Source organism: Molossus molossus, unplaced genomic scaffold (genome assembly GCF_014108415.1).
Source record: "Molossus molossus isolate mMolMol1 unplaced genomic scaffold, mMolMol1.p scaffold_m16_p_6, whole genome shotgun sequence".
Classification (NCBI taxonomy): Eukaryota; Metazoa; Chordata; class Mammalia; order Chiroptera; family Molossidae; genus Molossus; species Molossus molossus.
The window spans coordinates 59109552-59116295 of record NW_023425399.1 but is presented as its reverse complement, the minus strand read 5'-3'; positions in this window follow the sequence as shown (position 1 = coordinate 59116295).

Below are 6744 nucleotides of genomic sequence, written 5' to 3'. Positions count from 1 at the left end.
TTTTGGAACTAAAGAACCCTGTTTCTTTCTCAAAAGCCTGAATCCTTTCTGGATGTCTGGGAATATTCCATGTCTTACTCTTAGAGGGGGTTACACAGGTGTTTACATATTTAAACATTTATCAAGCTGTAAATTTAAGATTTGTGCACTTCACTATCCATATGTTATTACACAATTTACTTTTATTTTATTTATTATTTATTTAATCCTAACCTGAGGACATGTTTATTGAATTTAGGGAGAGAAACATTGATGTCAGAAACATCAATTAGTTGCCTTTCACACATGCCCCAACCAGAGACCAGACCAACAACCCAGGCGTGTGCCCTGACCGGGAATCAAACCCATAACCTTTCAGTGTATAGGATGACACTCCAGCCCACTGAACCGGCCAGGGCACACACATTTTATTTTTTAACAACCCCAACTATTACTAGCAAAAGAAATATTTGTTTTCTCAGTTTGATCTTTTCCTTTTATGCTAAATTTCATTAAGATTTTTAAGCTACAATTTTGCAGCTGATTCAAACCCCTTTACATTCAGGGAAATTCTAGCTGTGAAGCAATACATGCCAGGTAAAGGAACCTAAACATGGGCCAAAATAGAACACACCTTATATCCACTGAGATCAAGAGTGTAGTAAAACTGTGGCTTTCTATTCAGATTTCCTTTAAGAAAGTTTGTGGGGCTCTTTTATTTATTTATTTATCTCCATTTTTAAGAAATTTGAAACTAGAAGTTTTAGAGCAGATAATTTAATGAGACTTGGCTAGACTTTAAAGGTAATGACTGAAGGGAGAACAACAATAACTCCTATAATGATAAAATATCATTTTACAAAAAATATTATTTCAGAGAAAATGCTTTAAACAGTATATAAACCTTGGTGACAAACACAGGCATTCTCAAGGAAAACTAGTGAAATGTTTATAAAATGTAAAGCAGATTTTTAAAAGGAAAGATATCTATTCTGATGCCTTTCCCCAGAATTATTGACACTGAGGCTATTTCTTAACATTTTGTATTGTTTTGTTTTTCATTATTCTTTCACATCTCTATTTGCATTAATATTTTTCTCGTATAATTTTTTATTTTGGTGATGTGACATTGGGGCTAGAGGTTTATGGGCTGTGACCAGCGTGGCATTTCTCCCTGTCATTTCAGACAGTCAACGTTAGATGACAGAGAAGGCAGCCACACACTAACCAGTTGTGTCTACAAAGGGGTGGGGCTGAGAAATTCAAAAGAACGTGTGATTTGTTTTACCCATGCAACTTCTTAAGTACATTGTTGGCAGAACAAAGAAGGAACAGCTGATCTGGTATCTTCTGTTCTTTTGTAATTTAATACAATTTTCATAGCTTTTTAAAAAGGCCAGTACTAACACCTCTAGACCCATATAAATTTATAGAGGAAATCAGCATACCAAAGAAGAAAGTAGAGCAGTAAACTATCTTTGAGCTTAGATGAAGTTGAAAAACAGTTTTGCAGAGCTTCAAAGCACAAAAGAAAAGATTTCCCTTGATGTAAACAGGATAACCCATAACCTTCTATGAAAATAACTGTGTGTAATTTTCCTGACTTCAAGTATCACTGTCAAATCAAGACCACATGATTTTTTTTCTAACAAGAGTATGCAGAAAAGTGACAAAAATAATTTTAGAAAACTATGTTGTTTTATAGATTAAAACTAACTTATTTATTTCACTGGACTTAAGTAAAAATTATATAAACATCAATGCACTAGAAATATGTATATGTATGCCTTAATGTACATACACTACAATTTTATTTTTACAAGAATTTATTCAGTCCAGCTGGTGTGGCTCAGTGGTTGAGCATCAACCCATGTACCAATAGGTCACGAGTTCGATTTCCGGTCAAGGCATATGCCCAGGTTTTGGGCCCATACCCCAGTGGGGGACATGCAGGAGGCAGCCAATCAATGTTCTCTCTCATCGGTGTTTCTATCTCTCTCTCCCTCTCACTTTCTCTCTCTCTAAAATCAATAAAGAAAAACCAAAGAATCCATTCAAATCATCAGAAACAATCACAACTTATCTTTGGCTACATTTGTAGGAAAGAGAGACATAAAGAGAAGGAGAACATTGTTCTGTTTGGTTTTTATTTTACCTTCACTTATTTCTTCTCTAATGTTCTTCTTTACTTTATGTAGATCTGATTTCCTGACCTATATCATTCACTTTTTCTCAGAAGAACTTTTAACATTTCTTGCAAGGCAAGTCTTCTTACAACAAATTCTCTCAATTTTTGTCTGTCTGAAAAATTTATCTTAATTTTTTTTCTTTTCTTTTTGTAAAATATGCATAACAAAACTTACCAACTTAACCATTTTTAAATGCAGTTTAGCGGTATTAAGTACATTCATAGTGTTGTACAATCATCACCACCATTATCTCCAGAATCTTAATCTTGTAAAACTAAAACTGTACCCACTAAATGATGACCTTTCATTCTCTGTCCCCCAGTCCCTGGCACCCATCATTTCACTTCTGTCTCTATAATTGTGACCACTAGAGGTAATGCATAAAAATAGAATCATGCAGCCCTGGCCGGTTTGGCTCGGCGGTTAGAGCGCCGGCCTGCGGTCCGGAGAGACCCGGGTTCGGTTCCCGCTAAGGGCACGTACTTCGGTTGCAGTTTGTCCCCGGCCCTGGTTGGTCGTGCGAGTGGCAGCTACTTGATATGTCTCTTTCACGTCGATGTTTCTCTCTCCCTCCCACTCTATCTGTACAAGGATTGGAAAAATGTCCTCGGGTGAGGATAAAAAAATAAAAAAATAAAATAAAAAATAGAATCATGCAGCCCTGGCCGGTTTGGCTCAGCGGTTGGAGCGTCGGCCTGCGGTACAGAGGGACCCAGGTTCGGTTCACGCTAAGGGCACGTACCTCGGTTGCAGTTTTTCCCCGGCCCTGGTTGGTCGTGCGGGTGGCGGCCACTCGATGTGTCCCTTCACATCGATGTTTCTCTCTCTCTCTCTTCCTCTCTCTCCCTCCCGCTCTATCTGAACAAAAAATGGAAAAAATGTCCTCGGGTGAGGATAAAAAAAAAAAATAGAATCATGCAAACTTAACCAAAGAAGTAAAGGACCTCTTCACAGAAAACTACAGGTCACCGAAAGAAGAAATAGAGGAAGATATAAAAAAAATGGAAGCACATACCTTGTTCATGGATTGGGAGAATTAACATCATTACAATATCCATACTACCCAAAGCTATCTATAGATTCAATGCAATCTCCATCAAAATACCAATGACATACTTCACAGAATTAGAACAAACACTCCATAAGTTTATATGGAACCAAAAAAGAACTCAAATAGCCACAGCAATCTTGAAAAAGAAGAACAAGGTAGGAGGGATCACATTACCAGATTTCAGGTTATACTACAAAGCCACTATAATCAAAACAGCCTGGTACTGGAACAAGAACAGGCAGATAGATCAATGGACCAGAATAGAGAACCCAGAAATTGACCCAAGACTATATATATATATATATATATATATATATATATATATCCTCACCCAAGGACACCTTTTCCATTTTTTGTTCAGATAGAGTGGGAGGGAGGAGGGAGGGAGGGAGGCAGAGAGAGAGAGAAACATCAACGTGAAAAGGGCACATTGAGTGGTTGCCACCCGCATGACCCAACCAGGGCCGGGGACACACTGCAACCGAGGTACGTGCCCTTAGCAGGAACCAAACCTGGGTCTCTCTGGACCACAGGCGGACGTTTTAACCACCAAGCAAAACTGGCCAGGGCTGCTCAATTAATATTTGACAAAGGTGGCAAGAGCATACAGTGGAGTCAAAACAGTCTGTTCAATAAATGGTCTTGGGAAAATTGGACAGCTACATGCAAAAAAATGAAGCTAGAACACCAACTTACACCATACATGAGAATAAACTCAAAATGGATAAAAGACTTAAATGTAACTCGTGAATCCATAAAAATTATAGAAAATGTAGGCAACAAAATCTCAGACATCCTATGCAGCAGAATTTTCACTGATACAACACCTAAGGCAACAGAAACAAAGGAAAAAGGAACACATGGGACTACATCAAACTAAAAAGCATCTGCACACCAAAAGAAACAACCATCAAAACAGAAAGGGATCTCACTATATGGGAGACCATAATTGCCAATGATGCATCAGGTAAGGGGTTAATTTCCAAAATATATATAGTGCTTATTCAAAAGGAAGACAAAGAACCCAATTAAAAAGTGGGCAGAAGACGTAAATAGACACCTCTCCAAACTGGATACACAAATGGCCAAGAGACATATAAAGACATGCTTAACATCACTAATCATTAGAGAAATACAAATTAAAACAACTATTGCCCTGGCCAGTTTGGCTCAGCGGTTAGAGCATCGGCCTGCAGTCCAGAGAGACTCGGGTTCGGTTCCCACTAAGGGCACGTACCTCAGTTGCAGTTTGTCCCCGGCCCTGGTTGGGTTGTGCGGGTGGAAGCCACTCGATGTGTCCCTTTCACGTTGATGTTTCTCTCTCTCTCTCCCTCCCACTCTATCTGAACAAAAAACAAAAAAATGTCCTCGGGTGAGGATAAGAAAAAAAAACAAAAAACAAAAAACTATGAGGTATCACCTCACACCTGTCAGAATGGCCGCCATCAACAAATCATCAAACAACAAGTGTTGGCGAGGGTGTGGAGAAAAGGGGACTCTAGTGCACTGCTGGTGGGAATGCAGACTGGTGCAGCCACTGTGAAAATCACTAAGGTGTTACGTCATAAAATTAAAAATTGAACTGCCATTTGACCCAGTGATTCCACTTCTAGGAATATATCCTAAGAAGCCTGAAACACCAATCAGAAAGAATATATATACCCCCATGTTCATAGCAGCACTATTTACAATAGCTAAGATCTGGAAACAGCCAAAGTGTCCATCAGTAGATGAGTGGATTAAAAAGCTGTGGTACATGTACACAGTGGAATACTATGCAGCTGTAAGAAAGATCTCTTACTCTTTGAGATGGCATGGAAGGACCTGGAGAGTATTGTGCTAAAACAAGCCAAGCAGAGAAAGACAAATATCACATAATCTCAATTATTTGTGGAATATAATGAACTAAACAAACTGCTGAACAAAATTAACCCAGAGACATGCAGGTGGGGTATAGACTGACAAGCCTCAAAGGAGGGGGTTTGTGGGGGAAGAGATAAACCACAAAACTTACATGCATGTATGCATGACCAATGAACATAGACAACAAAGCTGGGGATGAGGCAGCGGGGAAGGGGAGAAGGGTGTCAATGGGGGAAAAATGAGAAACATCTGTGACAAAAACAAATTAATAAATAAAAAATTTTTTTAAATGGAATCATGCAGTATTTGCCTTTTTATGATTGGCTATTTTCACTTAGTAGAATGTCCTCAAGGTTTATCCATGTTGTAGCACATGTCACAATTCCCTTCTTTTTAAAAATTGAATAATGTTCTATTATATGTGCACGCATATTTTGCTTATCCATTTATTTATCAATGGACACTTGGGTTTCTTCCACATTTTAGCAATTATGAAAAATGCTGCTGTAAACATGGGTATACCACTATCTCTTTGAAACCCTGCTTTCATTTCTTTTGCTCATATACCCAGAAGTGGAATTTCAAGATCAGATGATAATTTTATTTTTAAGTTTTTGAGAAACCACCATACTGTTTTCCATAGCGACTGTACCATTTTACATTTCTACAAACAATGCGAAAAGATCCAATTTCAACATCCTCACCAATGCTTGTTATTTTCTGCCTTTTTTGTTTGTTTGTTTGAAGGTAGCCATCCTGAGTGTGAGGTGGTATCTTATTGTAGTTTTGATTTGAATTTTTCTAGTGAATAGTGATGTAAAGCATCTGTCCTCTGCTTATTTGCCATTCATATGTCTTCTTTGGAGAAATGTCTATTCAAGTTCTTTTCCCAGTTTGAATCAAGTTGTTTTTTGTTGTTGAACCTTAAGAGTTCTCTGTATATTAATCCGTTATCAAGTATATAATTACAAACATTTTCTCTCATTTAATGGGTTACCTTTTTATTTTGTTGATAGCATCTTTTGATGCACAAAATTATTACATTTTGGGAGAAGTCTAATTTGTCTTTTTGTTCTTGGTGGTGCCTGTGCCTTTGGTATCATATCCAAGAAATCATGTCAAATCTAATGTTATAAAGCTTTGCCCTATATTTTCTTCTAAGAGTTTTATAGTTTTAGATCTATGGTTTATAGCTTTGATCTACTTAAGTCAATGTTTAAATAGTTAGATAAGGGTCCCACTTTATTTCTTTGCATGTGGCTATCCAGTTTTCTCAGCACCATTTGTTGAAATGTCTGTCTTTCTCCATTGCATAGCCTTGGCCCCCTTGTTAAAAATCATTTGTTCTTATATGGGAGAGTTTACTTCTGGACTCCCTATGATATTCCATTAATCTGTATTACTCTCCTTATGCTAGTATCATACTATTTTGGTTACTGTACTTTTATAGTAAGTTTTGAACTCAGGAAGTCTAAGTCTTCCAGTCATTCTTTGTTTTCAAGATTGTTTTAACTATTCAAGTCTCTTGAGATTCCATGAATTTTAGGGTGTTTTTTTTTTATATATTTATGCAAAAATCATTTTGGAATTTTGATAGGCATTGAATCAACTCTATAGCTTGCTTTGAGTGGTATTGACATCTTAATAATATTAAGTTTTCCA